This window comes from Helianthus annuus, chromosome 6 (assembly GCF_002127325.2).
Source record: "Helianthus annuus cultivar XRQ/B chromosome 6, HanXRQr2.0-SUNRISE, whole genome shotgun sequence".
In the NCBI taxonomy this organism is placed as follows: Eukaryota; Viridiplantae; Streptophyta; class Magnoliopsida; order Asterales; family Asteraceae; genus Helianthus; species Helianthus annuus.
In genome coordinates this window covers 103,910,731-103,934,066 of record NC_035438.2, presented here as the reverse complement: position 1 = coordinate 103,934,066, position 23,336 = coordinate 103,910,731, and the positions used below count along the sequence as shown (strand labels likewise).

The 23,336-nt window shown below is 41.3% G+C and overlaps 1 non-coding gene across 1 annotated transcript; it reads left to right on the top strand.

Moving 5' to 3' along the window:
* The first annotated feature begins 22,191 nt into the window (after positions 1-22,191).
* LOC118480129 lies at positions 22,192-22,298 on the top strand. Its single transcript, XR_004861765.1, has one exon. It is a non-coding gene; the product is annotated as a small nucleolar RNA R71 (small nucleolar RNA).
* Positions 22,299-23,336: the final 1,038 nt, after the last annotated feature.

The following is a 23,336-nucleotide window of genomic DNA, read 5'->3' as shown; positions in this document are numbered from 1 at the left end:
GGCTGCCAAAGTGATTTGATAAATTACAATCTCGGTCGGGCCATACATGGGTAAAATAGTTGGGTTGCACTTGGTCAATGGGCCACATACTTAATATGGAACGCGCACTGTATGGTCTGTAGCTTGTTTAAGGGATTGATTATGAGTCGCACACTTTGTGTGTGGGCTGTAACATCGAGTCAGTCGCACACCCTCAATTTCTTCGCACACTTCTAGTCATTGCACCCCCACATTGGGCCACTAGTATCGGGCAGAATGTTGCAAGTTGGGCCGGGTTGAATAACAATTCATGTCAAGTCGCATATTTAAGTGAGCAAGGGTTGAACCATTACATGTTAGTGTATTATGGACTTGAATATGTGTCACTGTATGTGTGTTGTATGAAGATCTGAATACATGTTAAGTGATTACCTGATGAAAATGGGTTGTGTGTTAACTATTATGACGCGTGCAATATGAGAGCTTCTTGTACACAACATGAATGCGGAATATGTGATTTTGTGTATACGAAACTGATTCGTTATTGGTAACCACAATAGGGTTTGGTTGATCATTATGGGAACGAATAGTGTGGCGTAACATACCGAGCAAACCAAAGGTGAGTTCACTACATTCGAGCATGCGTCCCAGTGGTTGGGGACAGTCAGTGGGTATCCCATGGAGGGATAAGTCTTTCGGAAAAAAACGGGTATATTGGTTAATATTCTCACCTATCATTCTTGTAAGTCCCTTATAATGTTACCTGGAGGGTAACGGGTATTAGTTGGTAGCGCTACTTAGGTTTGGCACCCTCACACCGCTTCTAGATAGGACGGATGTGAACTAATGACCCAGTCGGGCCCAGTACTGGATAGGAGTACGTGGGAAAGGGCAGTCATGTACATCAGGAGCCGTCTTGTTCGGAATTGAGATATTAACAATATTACTTGCATTGGTTATTGAACTGTTTTACATTCAACTGGTAACAAACGTTTTCTTAAATTGTGGACTCGCCAGCTTTGTCTGATACACTTGTTGCATGCTCGCAGGTCGTTAGGTATCTTGGATTTGGAAACTTGCTGTCTGGAGGAGCAGGAGTGGTCATGGGTCGACTGAAGAGACTCATGTGATTATTTGTTTACTATTACACATTGGTTTTTGAACAACTTAATTATGGTTTATTATTTGCTTCCGCTGAACATATTGGTTTCCGTACAAACTTGTGATGGGATTTTTATTAATTAATTGAGAAATTTATTTTGAAACTTGTGGGTTCAATGTAAGTAGTGGCTCATTGTCAGTACGTCACACGCCTACCAAGGACACTCCCTAGGTGGTATTTTTGGGGGTGTGACAATTTGGTTTCTAGAACTGTTGCGGTTTTGTCATGTCAACAGATATTTTCCAACTTTGTGTTGGTCTCAATCTAGGTGTGTGAACATTCCAGGCCTGTCTTGAATCGAACCTGTTCTGGTTTGATCTCCAATTTTGATTCGAAGCAAACTTGTTTGTATTGTACCAGCAAGTTTGTTTGGAATCAAATCTGGTAGTCTTTTGTTTCACACTCTCAGACTTCAGTTTTTCAACATCAACAGGCTTTGGATTTGGACACTTTTGTGCAACATGTCCAATTTGATCACATTTAAAACATACTTTCTTTGAAACATCCTTGGCCTGTTGTTGTTTCCTTTTCATAGCATCAAACTCCTCATTAGACTGCTGTCCAAATTTAAGTTTTTCCTCTTCTTTCAAACTTTTTCCTTGAACAAAATTCACTTTTTGTTGCAAATTCTGTTTTACATTTTGTTTCCGATTTTGTTTCTTTTTATAACCCAGCCCAGCCTTCATGTTTTTCTTCTTGAAACCAGGTTTGTTATAAGAACCTTTGTGACCTTTACCAGCAAACTTTGAAATTTCAGATTTCTCAATCTCGACCATTTTAAAAACTTTATCAATTTTCTCTGAAATCACATTCTGAATCGGGAATACAATATCTAAGAACAATTTGTCCGATCCAATCATGGTATACACCAATCCTTTTGAATCATCATTCAGAGTTTTCTCGGATTTTGTGTTTTTCAGATATCCATCATGAAAATTACCTTCATCTTCTTCCTGTGATTCAGACTTACCTTTTGAAGACTCATCTTTCAAAACACTATCAACAACCTTACTTACCACCTCTGAATCATCAGATTCATCAGATTTGGTGTAAGTCACATCGATACTTTCAGGTAATTGGTCAACTATGTTCAAACCCTTTGCCACCTTTTCCTCATCATAAAAAGTATATTTTTTTCTCAATGGTGGTGGTTCCTGATGAAATTCTGAACCAATACCCTTTTTACAGTTGTCAGTATCTTTGTCATCTGGTGTGATATTGAAAATGCGTTCGAGAATGTATGAAGAGTTATGATAACTTTGAACTTTGGTAACAACCTTTTCTTTCTCAGCCAAGACTTGTTTAAGATTAGCAATTTCATCAACACATTTGTTTAATTCAAGTTGCTTTTCTTTAAACTTTCTCTCATACATTTCTTTAGTGACTAAAGTTTCAGACAATCTTTGATCAAAACTTTTGACTTGGCTTTTCAAAGTATCATAAGCTTCTTATACCCTCTAACTCGACCACTTCAAAGAATCATACTGTTTTTGTAAATCTTTAAATTTAGTTTCTTTTTCAACACAATCAACACATTTTGCTGTACACAGTTGTCTATAAACATCATTATCTTTTTCAAGATCTTGGCATTTTTGTGTCAGTTTTTCAACTTTTAGTTTCAAAACTTCTTCTTTTTCAATCACTTCTTTACATTTTGTTGTGAAAATATTTTCAAGTTTACTTAATTCATTATCTTTTGTTTTTATGATGTCATCTTTTTCAGTACAGGCTTTGCACATTTCTATGCAATTCCTGCACTTGTTCTCATTGTTATCAACAATTTCAACATTCGCCAAGTCAGAAGATTCATTTACCTCAGTCTCTTTCAGCACCGGTTCTTCTGTCTCAACTTTCTGATCTTCCTTTTTGTTCTCCTTTTCTTCTTGTATCTTCTGCTCTTCTTCAGCAGCAAGCTTCGCAGTAATCTTCACTTCTTCAACCATCTTTTTCAACGCTTCTTCTTTTCTCTTCTTCATTTCTACCACCTTTGGTAGACTTGCTTCACAAATTTCTCTTATCTTGCTCTCCAAATTTGGCAAATATTCTTTATCAGATAACCTTCTTGTGTTGTAAGTAGCCTATCTTGGAAGCAGATTTGTTACAGCTTCAAAATCCACCTTCGATGGGTCAACAACTGGATTACCCCGTGGATCCATGTAACACTCCAATTCATCATTCCATCTTTTTGCTCTCTGGGCTTCTTTGAATGGTTCACTTAATTTTCCGATTTCTCATCTTGCATAATCTGCTTTCCACCATCTATCAGGATCCGCGTCAGCTACAAATGCATATCCAACTGCATCTTCTTCAGGGCAAACTTGACTCCAGTCGTAACCTTCATCGTCATGAATAACTGCAAGAGCCCTTAATTTTTCTTCAGGCTGCTTCAATCTTGGCGGTTCAGATTTGTTCTGATGATAAATTGCTTTCTTGTAATAATCTTCCTTGAATGGGTTTTCAGAATAATCATTTCTGCACTCGCGCTTAAAGTGACCTTTCTGTTTACATTTGAAACATGTCACCTTTGATTTGTCAAAGCCTAATTTGGTAGAAGGTCCACCAATAGACTTTCTTCCGGTTATCTCCATGAAGCGCTGTGCCCTCCTCACTGCACTGGCCATGCACCATCTTATGTCGATCAATTCCATCTCCTCAGGATCGATTTGATCATAATCTTCTTTCGTCAAGTTGGTGTTGCCAATCTTCCCTGCAACGAGACTTTCGTATGACTCAAGCACAGATGCCAGGAAAACCATCTGTTGTTTAGCTGACTCTTCACTGAAATTCTGCCCATTCTTCAAATCCACTACGATATTACACTAAAACAGATTCTTTGAAGCAGATTGGCTTGAAGTTGTTGAAGAAGATCCACTGTGAAAACCATTGTGAAGACTTTCACTATTCACTGAAATTGAGGTTTCTGCAGAAAACGCTGTTCTTGGAGACCCAGCCTGTGGTACATTTCCTCTGTAGTACAGCTCCACATTCTGCTGATGAACTGAATTGTTGACTTTAGATCTCTTTATCTCCAACTCATGGCTTTCAAGTCTTTCGATCAGCAAATCCACTGTTAACTGTTCAGGCTTGATTGTATTTTTCAACATTAGAGCGAAGTATTGCCAATCTTGATCATTTGGCAATGAATCAAACAATTTATCAACCAGCTCCTCTTGAGTGTATGTGATATTTTATCTGGCCAGCTCCATTTTTAGATGTCCAAATCTCTCGATCATTTTACAAACAGATTCATTTTTCATGCAGCCAAAAAGATCAAACTCTTTACGCAACAATTTCTTTTTGTTTTTCACAATCTCATTACTTCCTACATATTTTCTCTCTAACACTTCCCACAAACTTTTCGATGTTTTCTCTTATTCAAGTAATGAAATAATATCTTCTTTCATTGACTGTTTGATCAATGTAATCATTTTATATTCAGCCACAACATTTTTTATATCTATATCTGTGAAATCTTTTTCATCTATTAACTCTCCTCCCTCTTTTACTGGTTCTGTATATCCATTTTTCAGTTTTAACCAACTTTCAGGAGCGAAAGCTTTTACCCAACCCTCAAATCGGTTTTTCCACCAGTTATAATCTTCAACCTTGATTAGCTTCGGTGGTTTTTGTTGGCTTCCATACATGTTTTCAAATTTCAAATTATCTGAAATCTCTTTCGAATACTCTCTCATCTCAGATCTTCTCTCTGTCGATTCTGAAGTGAACGCATTGTAGAATGTGTTGTAAAATTCTTCACCGCTGCTCGACATCCTCAATCACCTGAGAACAAAAACAAACACAATCAGTTTAAACAGTATCAAATAATCTGAAATACACTGATACTCGGTTGTCGTAAAATGATCTTGACGCGAAAAAGTTCACTTTCGAGCGAAATATGGATTTCAAGCGAAGCCACAATTTGAAGCGAAATCACTATTTGGAGCGGAATCACAGTTTGATTCTTTGGAGCGAAATCAGAACCATACACCTCAAGCGAAATCACTTGAATGACACTTAGGAGCGAAAACAATGTTTGGTTTACGAGCGGAATTAGAACTTGAAGCTTTGGAGCGAAATCAGGTTAATTCTCGAGCGGAATCAGATATCAATCCGTTGGAGCGAAATCAGATGATTAACAATTCGAGCGGAATCTGATCTGAATTTCGAGCGAAATCACTGTTTTGAGCGGAATCAACTGTTAATTTCAGGCGAAATCAAGTTTTGGAGCGGAATCAGCTGACTTTTCGAGCGAAACTATGTTTGTTCGAGCGGAATCTGGCTTTTGTCCAATTTTTGTAATTTTTAGTCCGTATTTAGGTCTCAAACATTCAAGGCTTTGTTATTACACTGCTATGCTCATTCGGTGAAAATTTCATTCCATTTGGACCGTAGGAACTTGTTCAGATTGAAAAAGAAGGTGTAGAAGACAGAAATCTGATGCAATTGAGCTAAACTCTTCCTCCTGAGCTCTGATACCACTTGTAGGATCGTTGTTGAACCCAAACGAGTCAATCAGAAGAGTTGTTAATCCGATTCAAAGGCGGAATCAATGAAATGGATGCTCAATGTAATTATAATGCCTCTTATATTGATATAACACTGATTACAACCTGAGAACAATTTGGCAGCACTTCGTTACAAATTCTGATTCCGTGCCAAATGAAACAAGCAATGCACTATATACACTTGAGTTGATTTCGCTCCAAATGAACCACTGTCATGACCTTGGTCCATCTCGAGCGAAATCACCACCTTAACCTCTAAACTTCGATTCTCGAACCTTGTGCACTGATTATCCTATTCTATCCTATTACATGATACAAGACGAAGTCAATAGACGTAATGCACTAACAGTTTGGCCACCATTCTCCATTCCGCTCGACTTTGGACATTCTTGAGCGAGTTTAGGAGCAATTCTTAAAGGTTTTTCATCATTCTAATCCCTCCAATCAACTTCCAATCATCCAACATGAAATTCCCCATCAAGATTGAAGACATATCAACAACATGAGCGGCTAATCTTTTCGTGGTCTCCTCCGGGTGGAGTTCTTGTAAGTGGATGATTTCTTTTGGTTTTACTTTGTATTTGGATTATGCAATCTAAGCATTCCATGTTTTTTTTTCTATCTAATTTGTCTATTTGATTGTATACGATTGATTTTAATTAAAACCTTGTTCTTTATCTTTCAATTCCCGAGAGTTCTATAATTGGGATCTATTAGAGAAGGGTTTGGTTTGGTAAGCTTTAATTGATAATCGTTTGATAACCCCTCATTGTTTTGCAATTAGAGTAAGTCGTTGTCGCTTTATGACAATCAACTAATGAATTTGTTTATCAAATTGAAACTAATTAAAATACACTTTGAATCCAGAAACTGGAGTAATCACATTTTCTCTAACTGTTTACACCTTGTTTTAATTTAGTTTTCAAACAAACTCTCAAACAACTGATTTTACTTTTCAGTCACTAGTTAATTTGTAATTAGGCAATCAAAACATAACACTTTCCATAGTAATCGACACCCAACTTACCTTATCTAATAAGGTACTAAACTGATTTTATTCTTATTTTTTACTGACCCTTCGATATTAATCACTCTCACCAAGCTGAACAAGCCTAAACCATACCCACTGAGCCTACCTCAGCTGATCATAGCACCGCCACCCACCAATGCAACATTGACCGCTTCTTGACATTCATTAACGTGTTAACCACTCCAGTTCGGGCTCACATCTACCAGGCCCACTACCACATCTCTTCTTGGTAATTCAGATGCTAATTGGGCTAGGTGCGTCGAAACCAGACGATCTACCTATGGCTACTTTATATCTCTTTAAGGTAATCTCGTTTCTTGGACTACAAAGGACTACAAACTCACTTGCTTCAAGAGCTTCATTCATTACCTCCGGATCATCCCACAATTCTATGTGATAAGCGCAACGATTTGTTCTTCACACCAAACCCCATCTCTCATAAAAGGCCAAACATATTACTCTAAACTACTACTTTATTCCTGAACTTGTTTCTAAAGGAAAACTACACACTCAGTGGTGATGTGCGTGAAGTGTGTTATATTTTAGGTATATATTTTAAGCCATTTTTACACTTTTTAGCCAAGTTTTAAATTTATAAAACACGATATTTACTAACACTAAACACACATATGGGCAAGTGTACCCATCGTGGACGTATTATAGTGTTGGTAAGATACCGAGGTCGTCCAAGGACACAAGAGCTTTTAGTACCGGTTTATCCTCAATGTCTAATCAAATCAAAATGTTAGAAAAAGGTTTTTAAACTAAGAAAATAAAACTAACTAAAATGCTGAAAAATAAAATAAAAATAAAAACAGATAGACAAGATGAATCACTTGGATCCGACTCGTGTGTAGTGTAACCTTTGATTATTTTTGCACTTTTGCACTTGTTTAAGAGATTATCTTAGTTATTGTAGTAGGCCCCTCTTTTGAAGGCGACGTTACCCTCAACCCAGTAGTTTGAGTCAGCAAGGATACAATCCTAAAGGGTCGGATTATTGAAAGATAATTAATTAAGTTATTAATGCATAATGTGGTAGGCCCCTCTTTTGAAGGCGACGTTACCCTCGACTAAGTAGCCTGAGTCAGCAGGGATATAGTCATAAGTAGCCGGGTTAAAGTTTTAATAGTAGTTTAACTTATGAGGGGATCAAAGAGGTTGGACCCCCACCATCCAATAACTTTGGGTATTGAAGGAGGTCCTACTAAATTTGACCCAGGTCCTTTGCAGGATCTATACACTGAACAATGGCAAGACTCTTACCAAACCGTTCCCTTAACCCCCGACCAGGTAGCCAACATACCTCCATATAGACCGTGGAGATATGAATGGTGAAAATCTTTTATTTTATATAGACAGTAAAATAATGCCAAGACACCACAGACAAACGATAAGGAAGAATCACCTTCAACATAAGAAACTAGTATTTAAAGTCATTAATACAAAACCAATTAAAAAGTGCAAAAGATTAAAAATAAAAAGTATTACACTAAACACTTGTCTTCACCAAGTGATGTAAGAGACTTAGGCAAACATGGCCTTTGATTGTCAAGAACTCTTACGATCAATATTGGATCCCGAGACGACTCACACACTCTACGATGGACAATGGATGATGGTGGTGGATGATGGTGTTGTGATGGTGGTGGGTGGTGGGTGAAGTGTGAGAGAGGTGGTGTGCCAAGGGATGAGTTGCAAGAGCTCCAAACACTCCTATTTAAAGGCTGAACAGAAGCTCGGGCACGGCCCCGTGTCCATTCGACTCTCTCTTCATTAATTGCAATTCGCAATTTCAATAAATGCGTCTGCAGGAGGTTGACCACGCCCCCGTGTCCGCTGGGCACGGCCCCGTGGTGGGCAACAGAAGCTTCTATGTCTTTGTCTTTTCGTGTTCAGTCTTCTGTCTTCTTTGTTTTGCTTGGGAAGATGCTGTCGGGGGGTCGGGCATGCCACTTTTGTTCATTTTCTTGTATTTATGTTAGATTTAGCTGTCTTTTTGCTTCTTTTGTTCATTTGAGCTCATTTAATCCTGAAAATACCAAAGGAAGACAAAAACACACTTTTTCCAACATTAGTACTAAAAAAGGGTTAGTTTTATGCCACAATTGATGTAATTTATATGTTGCATTTTGTGCACATCAAATACCCCCACACTTGAATCTTTGCTTGTCCTCAAGCAAAACTCTTTATAATGTGGCTTTTTCACTCCCAAATGGAATGGGTAGAAGAGAAGGTTTTTGGGCTTGTCATAGAGTGTCGGGATTTCCAAGATTCTTTATTTAGGTTTTATTTTTATTTACTTACAATCCTATTCGTCATGATTTATTAAAAACGTTTCATAAGATAAATTACTTATTAGGGCGTAACATACCTTTTTAAAATTCCATTCATATACAAGTTCACATACCTCACGGGGAATCACTCAACACTCGGCCGAAGGTGTATTTTTAGTGAATCACTCGAGAGCGGCATGGAACTTACTCCTACCATAAGCTTGCCAAGCAATCAGTCCTCCTCCTTTTTAACTATATACCTTTGTAAATATCAAGAGGACTTTTTGGGTGAAGGGTTAGGCTTGGGCTAAAGATGGGTGGTTGGGTTAGTGGTTAGTAAAAGGGCGAAAAGCGTAACAAACGTCGGTTTTTGAAAGATTTTTTATTTTTCACAATTTTATTTTATTTTGATGAACCATTTGTTTCAAACAAAGTTATTTTTGATGAACTTGTTTATTTATTTGGTTTCATCAAAATTGTATTTTTTTTCAAGTCATAAGAAAACCGAACGTTATTACTAAAAGAAAGGGTTAAAATAAAAAGATTTAGGTGGGTAAAAAGGGTGATTGTTTTGGGTTAAGAAATGTCACACCCCCAAATTCCACCTGCGGAGTATCATCCGCTTGAGAGCGTGACTGACCAGGATCCAGCCACCAATTATACTGAGCGTTGATTTAATAGTAAAAATGTTCACCTACCAAAAAAGTTAGCAACCATAATAGTTTAAAGTTTCAAAAGTTCAAGTTCGAATCATAGTTTAAGTAAACAGCGGAAGCATAATTCAAATAGGTTTAAAACAAGTTCATAGTTCAAGATGATTTAAAACCCAACACACGGGCTTTGACGACCACTACATGTCCCCAAGCTGCGAGCTCCTGAGTCACTGGTTACCTGCAAAGCATGCAGTAAGGTGTCAACAATAATGTTGAGCGAGTTCACGAGTTGTCCAGTTTTTAATTGCCAAAAACTTGTTTCACCAGTTAATTTATCCGTTTATACATGCCAAGGGGAGCAACCCCAAAAGTAAGCGACTAAACTGTTTCTCCAATACCGAATACTAGGTAACCGTACGTTTCCGCAGAATGCCCCGATGTCAATGTTCTATCATCATTGATGAATGCTAGAGTCCATTAGTACACTCCCGATCCCATACACGGGCACGGTGTGAGGTTGGTAAGACCTAAATAGCGCTATCAACTAATAACCCGTTCGCCTGGCCCCGGCGACTAATCGGTATTAAGTAGTATGGACTTAAGTGATAGAGTTTCGTTTAGTGCTGCTTGTTGCATTCCGTAAACAGTAATTAACTAAAGGTTCCCAATAACAAGGGAAGAAAAGTAAGTTGTATCCCTCACAAGGGGATAGTGTTGTTTTTAGTTCCGTTTCCCAAACCACCGGGAACGCATGCTTTAAGTTGTGAACTCACCTTGGGTTGCTCGGCAGTTTAGTTTACTTGGTTAAGTATGCTGGTCACCATGTCCTAAATGGTTACTAGTATAGGTCAGGCACGGACACAAGTAATCACGTATATGGTACACGTATTTAACACATAGCATACTAAAACATACGAGGGTATTGGGCCTGTCCTAACACTTGAACCGTTAATCAGTAACCGGAAATCATGCAGCCCAGCCATCAGATGCAGCCCAATAACGAAAACAAGTAGCCTACTCGAGACATGGTGGTCTCGAGTCGAAACCAAATGGTCTCGGGTTGCAGTGGGGTGGTCTCGAGTCACGCAGTTCGAGGCGCAACCTCAGACGTCTCGGGTTCAGTCTCGAGTGATTGCTATGTGGTCTCGAGTAGCAATCTCCGCAGTCTCGAGTTGTAATTTGCTAGTCTTGGGTCGAGACAGGAGGTCTCGACTCGCACACCTGATGACCGAAAACCTTCTAGAACCTTCTAGAACTTGTCTAATAGTACTATCCAATAGAATTTTGTTTTCATGATAATATGTACTATCCAATAGAATTTCATAAACATGTTTTGTTGTCTAATTTCCAAATAAATCAGATCAAACATGGCATCTTTTTAAAATTCATAGCATGTTCAAAAATTCATATTCACATTCAAACTTGTTCATCTTTTTAGGGTTTTTCATCATGCATCATCATGTTTATTTGGTTTATCAAAATATGATCTTGAAAGCATAGTAACATGCCTTGAACACTAAAACACACACATTATTCATTTCAAGGTTTATAATCTAACTATCAAGGAAATCTTGCAAGAATACTATGGAAATAATATTTTCTTACACTTTCTAGCATGAATCCATTATTTGAACACACTAAGCTCATCCATTTACTACTCATTATTCCAATCATTTATTCGGTTTATAAGAAGCCCTTTGTTTCACACAAGTCGTTTCAATATTGATAACAAATCTAATATCTAATAAGTAGTATACTCATTCAAGCATCCAACTATCAAAACAATTGCTATGCATTCATAAATCATCATTTTTGATCAATCAACTACAAAAGAACTAACCGGCTAGATGAAAGGGTATGAAGGATCAATGAACCAACTTCCGTGTGATGATATCGAGCTTGTTCCGAGAGTCTTGGTTGAATCCGAGAGAAGGAAATGAGAGGAGGTTTGGTGGTGGTGTTTTAGGGTTTTAGTGAGAGAGAGAGATAGAGTGTGTGAGTGTAGGAGAGTGTGGGGAGAATGATGAAAACATCAAAATGAGAGGAGGTTGGCTTGGGCATGGGTTTTATACCCGTTCTAAGGTCGGTACACTCTAATGGGTTCCGAATGGGCTTTGGGGGGAATGCACGGCCCCACCCGGCCCAATCGTTCACTCGAGACCGAGTGGTCTCGAGTCGGGTTCATGGTCTCGAATCACTTATACGTACTTACATACATATATTACATACAGATAGTTTAATACAAGGGTCACATAACACACTAATATAATTCACAATTTCCATTTAATAATATGTATGCACACACCGTGCTAATACGGGAAGGTTGCTCGGGAAAACCCGAAGTGTCACATTATCCCCAAGTTTTAAGAACTTTCGTCCCGAAAGTTGAGGTAACCATTGCCAAGCTAGCATGAGCGAGAGCGTTTCAACGGGGTGTCACATCATCCCCCCGTTAGTTTGGAATTTCGTCCCGGAATTTGGTTGTATCTTCAGTGCTGGGGGTTTCGTTTGGGAACAACTGGGGATACTTGTGCTTCATCTGGTCTTCCCGCTCCCAGGTAAACTCTCGGCCACGTCACGAGTTCCAACGGACTCGTACAAGAGGTATCTGGCTACGTTTGAGGGTTTTGATCTCTCGATCCGTGATCTCAATCGGTTCCTCAGTAAAGTGTAGCTGTTCGTCAATAGTGAGTTCCTTGAAAGGAATTACGAGCGTTTCATCTGACAGACACTTCTTCAGATTGGATATGTGAAATACGTTGTGTACCGCACTCAGTTCTTCAGGCAGATTCAATCTATAAGCAACCTTGCCGATTTTCTTGGTAATTTCGAATGGTCCGATATATCGCGGATTAAGCTTGCCCCGTTTACCAAAGCGAACCACACCCTTCCAGGGTGAGACTTTGAGTAGAACCCGGTCACCGACCTGGAATTCTAGCGGTTTCCTATGCTTGTCAGCGTAACTTTTCTGACGGTCACGAGCTGCCGCCATGCGTTGTCTGATCTGGGCAATCTTTTCCGTTGTGTCTACCACCAGCTCTGGGCCCGTGATCTGACTATCACCGACTTCCGCCCAGCAAAGAGGTGACCGGCACTTACGACCGTACAATGCCTCGAAAGGTGCTGCCTGAATGCTAGTGTGGTAGCTGTTATTATACGAGAACTCTACTAGCGGTAGGTGCTTTTCCCAATTTTTGCCAAAATCGATCACACATGCCCTAAGCATGTCTTCTAGGGTTTGGATGGTCCGTTCAGACTGCCCATCCGTTTGTGGGTGATAAGCGGTGCTCATATCTAGACGTGAGCCAAAGGACCTGTGCATAGCTTGCCACAGCTCTGAAGTAAAGCGAGCGTCTCGGTCGGAAATAATGGAGGTTGGCACTCCGTGCTTTGAAACCACTTCCTTCAAGTACATGTCTGCCAGTGTAGAAAACTTATCTGTTTCCTTAATAGCCAAAAAGTGTGCAGACTTGGTCAATCGGTCTATTATCACCCAGATAGTGTCGTTTCCGCGTTGAGACCTAGGTAGCCCTGTGACAAAATCCATGGAAATTTGTTCCCATTTCCATTTCGAGATTTCTGGTTGCTGGAGTAGGCCTGCTGGTTTCTGGTACTCTGTCTTGACTCTTGCGCAAGTCAAACATTTGCTGACATATGTTGCTATGTGGGCCTTCATGCCAGGCCACCAATATGTAGTCCTCAAGTCATGGTACATCTTATCTGAACCAGGATGAACTGAGTAACGGGACTTATGGGCTTCGTCCATCACTAGTTCACGTAGATCCCCGTAGAGTGGAACCCAAATGCGCCCTGACACATAGTATGCGCCATCTTCCTTTTGTTCTAATCGCTGTCTCGATCCTCGCAGAGACTCGGCTCTGATGTTCTCTGGTTTCAGTGCTTCAACCTGATTATTTCGAACCTAGGTAGGGAGGTTAGACTGGATGGTAAGTTGTAATGCTCGCACGCGCTTGGGCGTAGTATCTTTTCGGCTGAGGGCGTCTGCCACGACATTGGCTTTACCCGGATGGTACCTGATGGCGCATTCGTAATCATTCAAGAGTTCGACCCACCGACGTTGTCGCATGTTTAATTCCCTTTGCTGGAAGATATGCTTGAGACTCCTGTGATCGGTGTAGATAGTGCACTTGGTACCGTACAGGTAATGTCTCCATATCTTAAGAGCAAAAACCACTGCGCCCAGTTCCAAGTCATGCGTTGTGTAGTTTCTTTCGTGTGTCTTAAGCTGTCGAGAAGCGTAGGCAATAACTTTCTCGCGTTGCATCAACGCGCAACCGAGCCCATGAATAGACGCATCACAGTAAACTACGAAGTCGTCGGTACCCTCAGGTAACGAGAGAATAGGAGCACTACAGAGGTTATCCTTTAGCTTCTGAAAGGCAGACTCCTGCGTCTCGTTCCACTTGTAAGCAATGCCTTTCTGGGTGAGTGCCGTTAGGGGTTGTGCAATCTTCGAGAATCCCTGGATGAATCTGCGATAGTATCCTGCCAATCCCAAGAATTGGCGAACTTCGGTTGGAGTTTTGGGCGTAGGCCAGTTCTTTATCGAGTCGATCTTAGCTGGGTCGACGTGAATTCCGTCCTTATTGACCACGTGCCCAAGGAAATGGACTTCTCGAAGCCAGAAGTCACATTTCGAGAATTTGGCGTACAATTACTCGTTGCGAAGGAGTTCAAGAATAAGGCGCAGGTGTTGCGCGTGCTCCTCCTGACTTTTTGAGTAGATCAGGATGTCGTCGATGAACACAATCACGAATTTGTTGAGGTACGGCTTGCACACTCGGTTCATGAGATCCATGAAACCCGCAGGTGCGTTGGTCATCCCAAAGGGCATAACGAGGAATTCAAAATGACCATAACGAGTCCTGAAGGCAGTTTTGGAGATGTCTTCATCACGGACTCTCAGCTGATGATAACCTGATCGCAGGTCAATCTTGGAGTAGTAGCTCGATCCTTGCAACTGATCGAACAGATCGTCGATTCGCGGGAGAGGGTAGCGATTCTTGATGGTAACCTTGTTCAACTCACGATAGTCGATACACATTCGGAACGTGCCATCCTTCTTCTTAACAAAGAGTACTGGTGCTCCCCAGGGTGATGAACTAGGGCGGATAAATCCTTTATCCAATAGTTCCTGTAATTGCGTAGAGAGTTCTTTCAGCTCTGCGGGGGCTAGTCGATAGGGTGCTCGAGCTATGGGCGCTGCTCCAGGAGTTAGCTCGATTTGGAATTCGACCTGGCGATGAGGAGGGAGCCCAGGTAGTTCTTCAGGAAATACCTCGGGATAGTCGCGTACCACTGGAAAATCTTCAATCCTCTTTTCCCTTTCTTGTGTGTCGGTGACAAGTGCTAAGATAGTGATGTGCCCTTTCGTAAACACTTCTGGGCTTTTAGGAACGAGATGATGCCCGAGACTTCTCCGCCTTTGTTACCTTGAACAATGAGGGGTTTGCCAAAACGGCGTGGAATACGGACTGCTTTCTCTTGACATAGAATTTCAGCGCGATGTTTGGATAACCAATCCATACCGATGACGACGTCGAAACTTCCAAGAATGACAGGGAAGAGATCGATACTAAACGTCTGACCAGACAATTCTAGCTGGCAGTCGTGGATCACGTGCGAGGCCTCGATGTTTCTACCATTGGCTAACTCGACGATTTGCTTAGAACTTAATAATGCAGGTGGGTGCTTATGCTTCTTACTAATACGTAGGGATACATAACTAGCATCGGCTCCAGAATCAAATAACACAGAAACATAGCGATCATCAAGTAGGAACTTACCCGCCACAACGTTGGGGTCATTCCTTGCTTCCCCAGCTCCAATCACGAAAGCTCTTCCCCTTGCACCATTCCCAGCATTGTTGTTTTGATCGTGGTTCCCAGCTCCCTGGTTGTTGTTGCGATTCTGGTTTAGCTCTGGGCAGTCCTTTCGCAAGTGTCCCACTTCCCCACATTTGTAACATCCACGGTTGTTTCCTTGTTGCTGCTGCTGTTGGGGTTGTTGCTGATTCTGCCTTGCTGGGAACTGACTTCTACGATCCTTAGCTTCATACCCCATCTTGTTGCATCGCTGACACTGACCTTTGTTACACGCCCCATTGTGGTGTCTGTTACACTTGTTGCACTTAGGGTAGCTTCCCCGATAGCCACCCTGTTGCAGAGGGCCTTTGTTGTTTTCAGTTCTCCTTTGCTGGGCTGGAGTCTGAGTAGAGCTAGCATCCTTGCCCTGATTTCCATCCCACTTTCGTATGCCGTCACTAGAAGTTCCTTCCGTAGCACTGATCCTCTTGGGCAACTTGCCCTCCTCCACAGCCTGGTTGGTGAGTTTGTGGGCAAGACGAACCACGTGCTATATGGAATTGAGGTTGGCCGAGGTCACATGGCTCCGGATTTCTGGGACCAAGCCTTTGATGTACAATTCGATCCTTCGATACATAGGTCGGGACATGTTTGAGCAAACTGCAGCATAGTCGTTGGACAGCTTGGTGTAGGTCTCAATCTCTGACCCAACCATCTTGAGACCATAGTACTCGTCCTCGAGTTTGTGGATGTCATCCCTGTGATAATACTCTTCCTTGATCATATCCTTGAAATCTTCCCATGCAGTAGCATTAGCAGTCTCCAAACCAAGCATTTGAATTTGCGCCTTCCACCATGAAAGCGCGCTTCCCTCAAGGGTACTAGTAGCAAACTTCACCCAATTAGCATGGGGACATTCGCAGACAGCAAAAACAGCTTCCACCTTCTCGATCCAGTGCAGAAGACCTATGGCACCCTCCGTGCCATTGAAAGGAAGAGGCTTGCAATCCATGAAGGCCTTGAAAGTACACGCACGTGGTTGCACAGGCGCATGCTGACCTGTTGTGAGAGCGATGCGAATAGGTTTAGAGGTGAAAAGACGATGCGGTGGTAGGATCTAAACACCCTAAAATAACGAGTTTTACCTCCAGGGTGAGCTGCGAAAGCTGCAGCCACCGTGTTGATCAGGTTAGTGAACTGAGCCTGAGTCATGTTGACGTTTCCTCGTCCGCGTCCACTCATTGTCTTCATAACCAGAAAACATAGTATGAGTGTGATGTCGTAATATAGCGAGAATGAGATAGAAGAGGGGAGGCGTATCTATCTAATTAGGCAAACTAGTACGTATAGCAGAGTAGAAAGCATAAAACAAACAAGCAAGTAAACACGGGTCCGAGCTATGAGGTCAGATAAGTCGAGTCTTGCACTTGGAGTGTAGTGTCGTCACGAGTCACGGGTTATAGTCTGGTTTTTCTCAAAAAGATTTTCCCCCTTTTAAAACCAAGTTCACTATAACCAATGGCTCTGATACCAATCTGTCACACCCCCAAATTCCACCTGCGGAGTATCATCCGCTTGAGAGCGTGACTGACCATGATCCAGCCACCAATTATACTGAGCTTTGATTTAATAGTAAAAATGTTCACCTACCAAAAAAGTTAGCAACCATAATAGTTTAAAGTTTCAAAAGTTCAAGTTCGAATCATAGTTTAAGTAAACAGCGGAAGCATAATTCAAATAGGTTTAAAACAAGTTCATAGTTCAAGATGATTTAAAACGCAACACACGGGCTTTGACGACCACTACACGTCCCCAAGCTGCGAGCTCCTGAGTCACTGGTTACCTGCAAAGCATTCAGTAAGGTGTCAACAATAATGTTGAGCGAGTTCACGAGTTGTCCAGTTTTTAATTGCCAAAAACTTGTTTCACCAGTTAATTTATCCGTTTATACATACCAAGGGGAACTACCCCAAAAGTAAGCGACTAAACTGTTTCTCCAATACCGAATACTAGGTAACCGTACGTTTCCGCAGAATGCCCCGATGTCAATGTTCTATCATCATTGACGAATGCCAGAGTCCATTAGTTCACTCCCGATCCCATACACGGGCACGGTGTGAGGTTGATAAGACCTAAATAGCGCTATCAACTAATAACCCGTTCGCCTGGCCCCGGCGACTAATCGGTATTAAGTAGTAGGGACTTAAGTGATAGAGTTTCGTTTAGTGCTGCTTGTTGCATTCCGTATAAACAGTAATTAACTAAAGGTTCCTAATAACAAGGGAAGAAAAGTAAGTTGTATCCCTCACAAGGGGATAGTGTTGTTTTTAGTTCCGTTTCCCAAACCACCGGGAACGCATGCTTTAAGTTGTGAGCTCACCATGGGTTGCTCGGCAGTTTAGTTTACTTGGTTAAGTATGTTGGTCACCACGTCCTAAATGGTTACCAGTATAGGTCAGGCACGGACACAAGTAATCACGTATATGGTACACGTATTTAACACATAGCATACTAAAACATACGAGGGTATTGGGCCTGTCCTAACACTTGAACCGTTAATCAGTAACAGTAACCGGAAATCATGCAGCCCAGACATCAGATGCAGCCCAATAACGAAAACAAGTAGCCTACTCGAGACATGGTGGTCTCGGGTTGCAGTGGGGTGGTCTCGAGTCACGCAGTTCGAGTCGCAACCTCAGACGTCTCGGGTTCAGTCTCGAGTGATTGCTATGTGGTCTCGAGTAGCAATCTCCGCAGTCTCGAGTTGTAATTTGCTGGTCTCGGGTCGAGACAGGAGGTCTCGACTCGCACACCTGATGACCGAAAACCTTCTAGAACCTTCTAGAACTTGTCTAATAGTACTATCTAATAGAATTTTTTTTTCATGATAATATGTACTATCCAATAGAATTTCATAAACATGTTTTGTTGTCTAATTTCCAAACAAATCAGATCAAACATGGCATCTTTTTAAAATTCGTAGCATGTTCAAAAATTCATATTCACATTCAAACTTGTTCATCTTTTTAGGGTTTTTCATCATACATCATCATGTTTATTTGGTTTATCAAAATATGATCTTGAAAGCATAGTAACATGCCTTGAACACTAAAACACACACATTATTCATTTCAAGGTTTATAATCTAACTATCAAGGAAATCTTGCAAGAATACTATGGAAATAATATTTTCTTACACTTTCTAGCATGAATCCATTATTTGAACACACTAAGCTCATCCATCTACTACTCATTATTCCAATCATTTATTCGGTTTATAAGAAGCACTTTGTTTCACACAAGTCGTTTCAATATTGATAACAAATCTAATATCTAATAGGTAGTATACTCATTCAAGCATCCAACTATCAAAACAATTGCTATGCATTCATAAATCATCATTTTTGATCAATCAACTACAAAAGAACTAACCGGCTAGATGAAAGGGTATGAAGGATCAATGAACCAACTTCCGAGTGATGATATCGAGCTTGTTCCGAGAGTCTTGGTTGAATCCGAGAGAAGGAAATGAGAGGAGGTTTGGTGGTGGTGTTTTAGGGTTTTAATGAGAGAGAGAAAGAGAGAGTGTGTGAGTGTAGGAGAGTGTGGGGAGAATGATGAAAACATCAGAATGAGAGGAGGTTGGCTTGGGCATGGGTTTAATACCCGTTCTAAGGTCGGTACACTCTAATGGGTTCCGAATGGACTTTGGGGGGAATGCACGGCCCCACCCGGCCCAATCGTTCACTCGAGACCGAGTGGTCTCGAGTCGGGTTCATGGTCTCGAATCACTTATACGTACTTACATACATATATTACATACACATAGTTTAATACAAGGGTCACATAACACACTAATATAATTCACAATTTCCATTTAATAATATATATGCACACACCGTGCTAATACGGGAAGGTTGCTCGGGAAAACCCGAAGTGTCACATTATCCCCAAGTTTTAAGAACTTTCGTCCCGAAAGTTGAGGCAGCCACTGCCAAGCTAGCATGAGCGAGAGCGTTTCAACGGGGTGTCACAAGAAATAAAAAGGTTTAGGCTCAAAGGGGTTAACTAGGGGGATTTTGGGTAGGTGGTAAAAAAATGAAAAATAATGGTGTAGAAAGAAAAATGGTTAGTCCTAATGCCTCCATCATTTACTTACTCGGGTTTAAGTTGGTAAGGACCGCGAATGTATTGTCGTGGCAAGTTCTAGAGTCATACGAACCAAGCGGCTATTCACACAAGAAACGAAAAATGAGCATTTAGTGTAAAGATATGTATTTATATGCTCAATAAAGGCTCAAAACTCACTTTTGTGGGAAAGGGTTTTTATGTGATCAAGTATATATAATCAAATTTTAACAAAAGCTTGTCATGCCGTTTCATAATTTTCTTATGTTGGTTCTTTTTATCACGACGCTATCGGTTGTAAACTTGTAAAAATATAACCTTGTTAGAACTTGTATTCCCAACTTAAACTTAGACATGTAAAAAGAAAAATGAATTTTTTTGAAAAAATTTGGGGTGATTAGCGGTTCCAATAGAGTTTTGTGTAAGGCTTGTTATTAGGACTTGCAAGATTCAAGGTTTTAGCATCCCCCCCCCCCACACTTAAATTACACATTGTCCTCAATGTGTCCCAAAAATAAGTTTTTAGGTTGATTGAATGTGTAAAAGGGTGTTAAAAAGCAAAATTTTATGTTACTGGCATCCTGGACACAGCCCCGTGGTGACCGGGCATGGCCCCGTGTTCAGGTGCGAGTGGCAAAAAAATAATAAAGAGAAACAGAAGCCTGGACACGGGGGCGTGTTCGCTGAATACGGCCCGTGTCCAGTTACCTGAACTGGGCGATTTTCTGCAGATTGTTCAGCACGGGGCCGTGTTGGGCGGACACGGCCCGTGTTGAACTTACTGTAATGAAGAAATTGTTGTCGGATGGCCCTGTTTTCGTGCATGGGGTGATGTTTCTCATTTCCCTTGTTATCCTCCACCATCCCGAGTGTGTTTTATTCCTGCAAATTAAAATTAAACTAAAAGATTAAACTAAACAAAGGATAGTTCTGCAGAATGCCTCCGTGGTGTGCCACGTTTATAAGGGTCCTTGGCTAGACCAAAGTGAGGTTATATGTTTTCCGAGCGGGATGTTTTGCATCCCATGTTGCACCGTCGGAGAGCATCATCCAAACTCGAATCAATAACCTTCATGTAGTTGACCGGGTCATCGTCCTCTACTCTCTTCCCAACCCCAAACTTCACTTCCTTATCCCCATACTTCAAAGTGAGTGTTCCATCATTCATGTCTACCACTGCTTGTGCGGTGGCTAGAAATGGCCTCCCTAGTATGAGGGGGACTTCGGTGTCTTCTTCCATATCTAGTATGACAAAGTCGGCCGGGTAGACGAAATGGTCGACTTTGACCAATAGATTTTCAGTGACACCTTGCGGGTATTTGACAGACCTGTCGGCAAGTTGTATACTCATCTTGGTAGGGCTCGTTTTTCCTAGGCCGAGTCGTTTGAACATTGATGCGGGCATGAGGTTAATGCTAGCCCCAAGGTCGGCTAGTGCATTACGAATGGGGGATTCCCCGATCGAGCAAGGAATTGTGAAGCTTCCGGGATCAATCTTCTTTTGTGGGAGTTTGTTGAGTACGAGAGCGGATCATTCTTCGCCTAGGTTAACTAATTGCAATGATTCAATTTTCCTTTTATGAGTGAGGAAGTCCCTCATGAACTTTGAGTATTTAGGCAATTGAGTTAGGACTTCGATGAAAGGAATATTGACATGCAATTGTTTTAGAAGATTTTCGAATTTTGCGAATTGCTCATTGGTCTTTTGAAGAATTAACCTACCGGGGTATGGAACTGGAGGAGCCTTGGTAGGTTCTTGGAGTGGAGGAGAAGCCTTCTCTTGTTGGGGCAGTGTTGTGCTTTCCTCAGTTGGTGGTAGTGGAGCTTCTTCGAGACCCACGGTACGGTTTCTTAACGTTATGAGATGAACTTGTGCTTTTGGGTTTGTTTCGTTATTACTTGGTAACGCGCCTTGTGGTCTCTCGGAGAAATTTTGAGCTAGTTGATTTATTTGTTTTTCAATGTTTTGTATACTAGCTTGTTGATTTCTAAAATTCGATTCCAATTGTTGAAATCAATCCGAGTTTTTCTTTTCAGTGTCGGAGATGAGGCGAGATATAGTATCTTCAAGCCTTTCTCGTCCACCTTGTTGTTGAGGGAAATTTTGTGACTCATTTCTTGGTTGTTGAAAGTTTGTTCGTTGGTTTAGGTTTTGTTGGTTGCTACTATTGTCGGGTTCTCTCCAACCAAGGCTAGGGTGGTTACGCCATCCTTGGTTGTAGGTACCCGTTGGAGGACCCGACGGCCTAGGTCTATTATCAATGTAGTTTACCGATTCCGATTGATCATCTGTTTCTTTCATACAACTCCAATTTTCATGTGGCCCACCACACCCTTCACAAGCCATAACCGAGACTGTTTTTGTCATTTCTAACTTTTTAATTTTTGAAGAAAGGGCCTCGATTTGGGCTTGTAAAGAAGTGCTTTCATTAACCTTATGGGCGCCCGGGGCAATAGGTTTATTGCCTCGGGGAGTGTGCCACTGAAAATTGGTTTGAGCAATTTCCTCGATTTGATTGTATATTTCATGTGGGCGGCGATTACCTAAAAGTCCCCTGGAGCTAGAGTCAAGTGTTTGTCTCGTGTGTGGCAACAACCCATTATAGAAAGTGGATACTTGTTGCCATACCGCAAGACCGTGACGGGGACACTTTCGCAACAGCTCCTTGAACCTTTCCCAAGTTTCATATAAGGATTCCCCATCCTCTTGTGAATATGTATTAATTTCAGTCATTAGTTTAGCTATTTTAGCGGGAGGGATACTTATATAGAAATTTTTGGGCTAGTTCATCCCAGGTGTTTACTGATGTGTGTAAAATGCAACATATAAAACACATCAATTAAGGCATAAAACTAACCCTTTTTAAGTACTAATGTTGGAAAAAGAGTGTTTTTGTCTTCCTTTTGTATTTTCAGGATGAAATGAGCTCAAAATCACAAAAGAAGCAAAAAGACCACTAATTCTACCATAAATACAAGAAAAGGAACAAAAGTAAACTGCCCGGACCCCCAACGGCACCTCCCAAGACAAAGAGAAGAGAACAGAGTCTGAACACGCCCCGTGTCCAGCGAACACGGGGGCGTGCCCAGGAAGCAGCAGAAAAGACAAACCAGTAGAAGCTTCCATTGCTCACCACGGGGCCGTGCCCAGCGGGCACGGGGGCGTGTTGAAAGTACAGCAGGCGCATTAATTGTAATTCGCAATTACAATTAATGAAGAGAGAGAATGTCAGACAGGCACGGGGCCGTGTCCAGCGGACACGGGGCCGTGTCCAGCGTTCTGTTCAGCCTATAAATAGAGGAGCTTGGTTTCATTCTCTCTCATCCCTTGGCACACCACCTCTCTCACACTTCATCCACCACCCACCACCACCATAACACCATCATCCACCACCATCATCCATTGTCCATCGTAGAGTGTGTGAGTCGTCTCGGGATCCAAGATTGATCGTAAGAGTTCTTGACAATCAAGGCCATGTTTGCCTAAGTCTCTTACATCACTTGGTGAAGACAAGTGTTTAGTATAATACTTTTTATTTTTAATCTTTTGCACTTTTTATTTGGTTTTGTATTAATGACTTTAATAACTAGTAACTTATGTTGAAGGTGATCTTTCCTTATCGTTTGTCCGTGGTGTCTTGGCGTTATTTTACTGTCTATATAAAATAAAAGATTTTCACCATTCATATCTCCACGGTCTATATGGAGGTATGTTGGCTACCTGGTCGGGGGTTAAGGGAACGGTTTGGTAAGGGTCTTGCCCTTGTTCAGCGTTTAG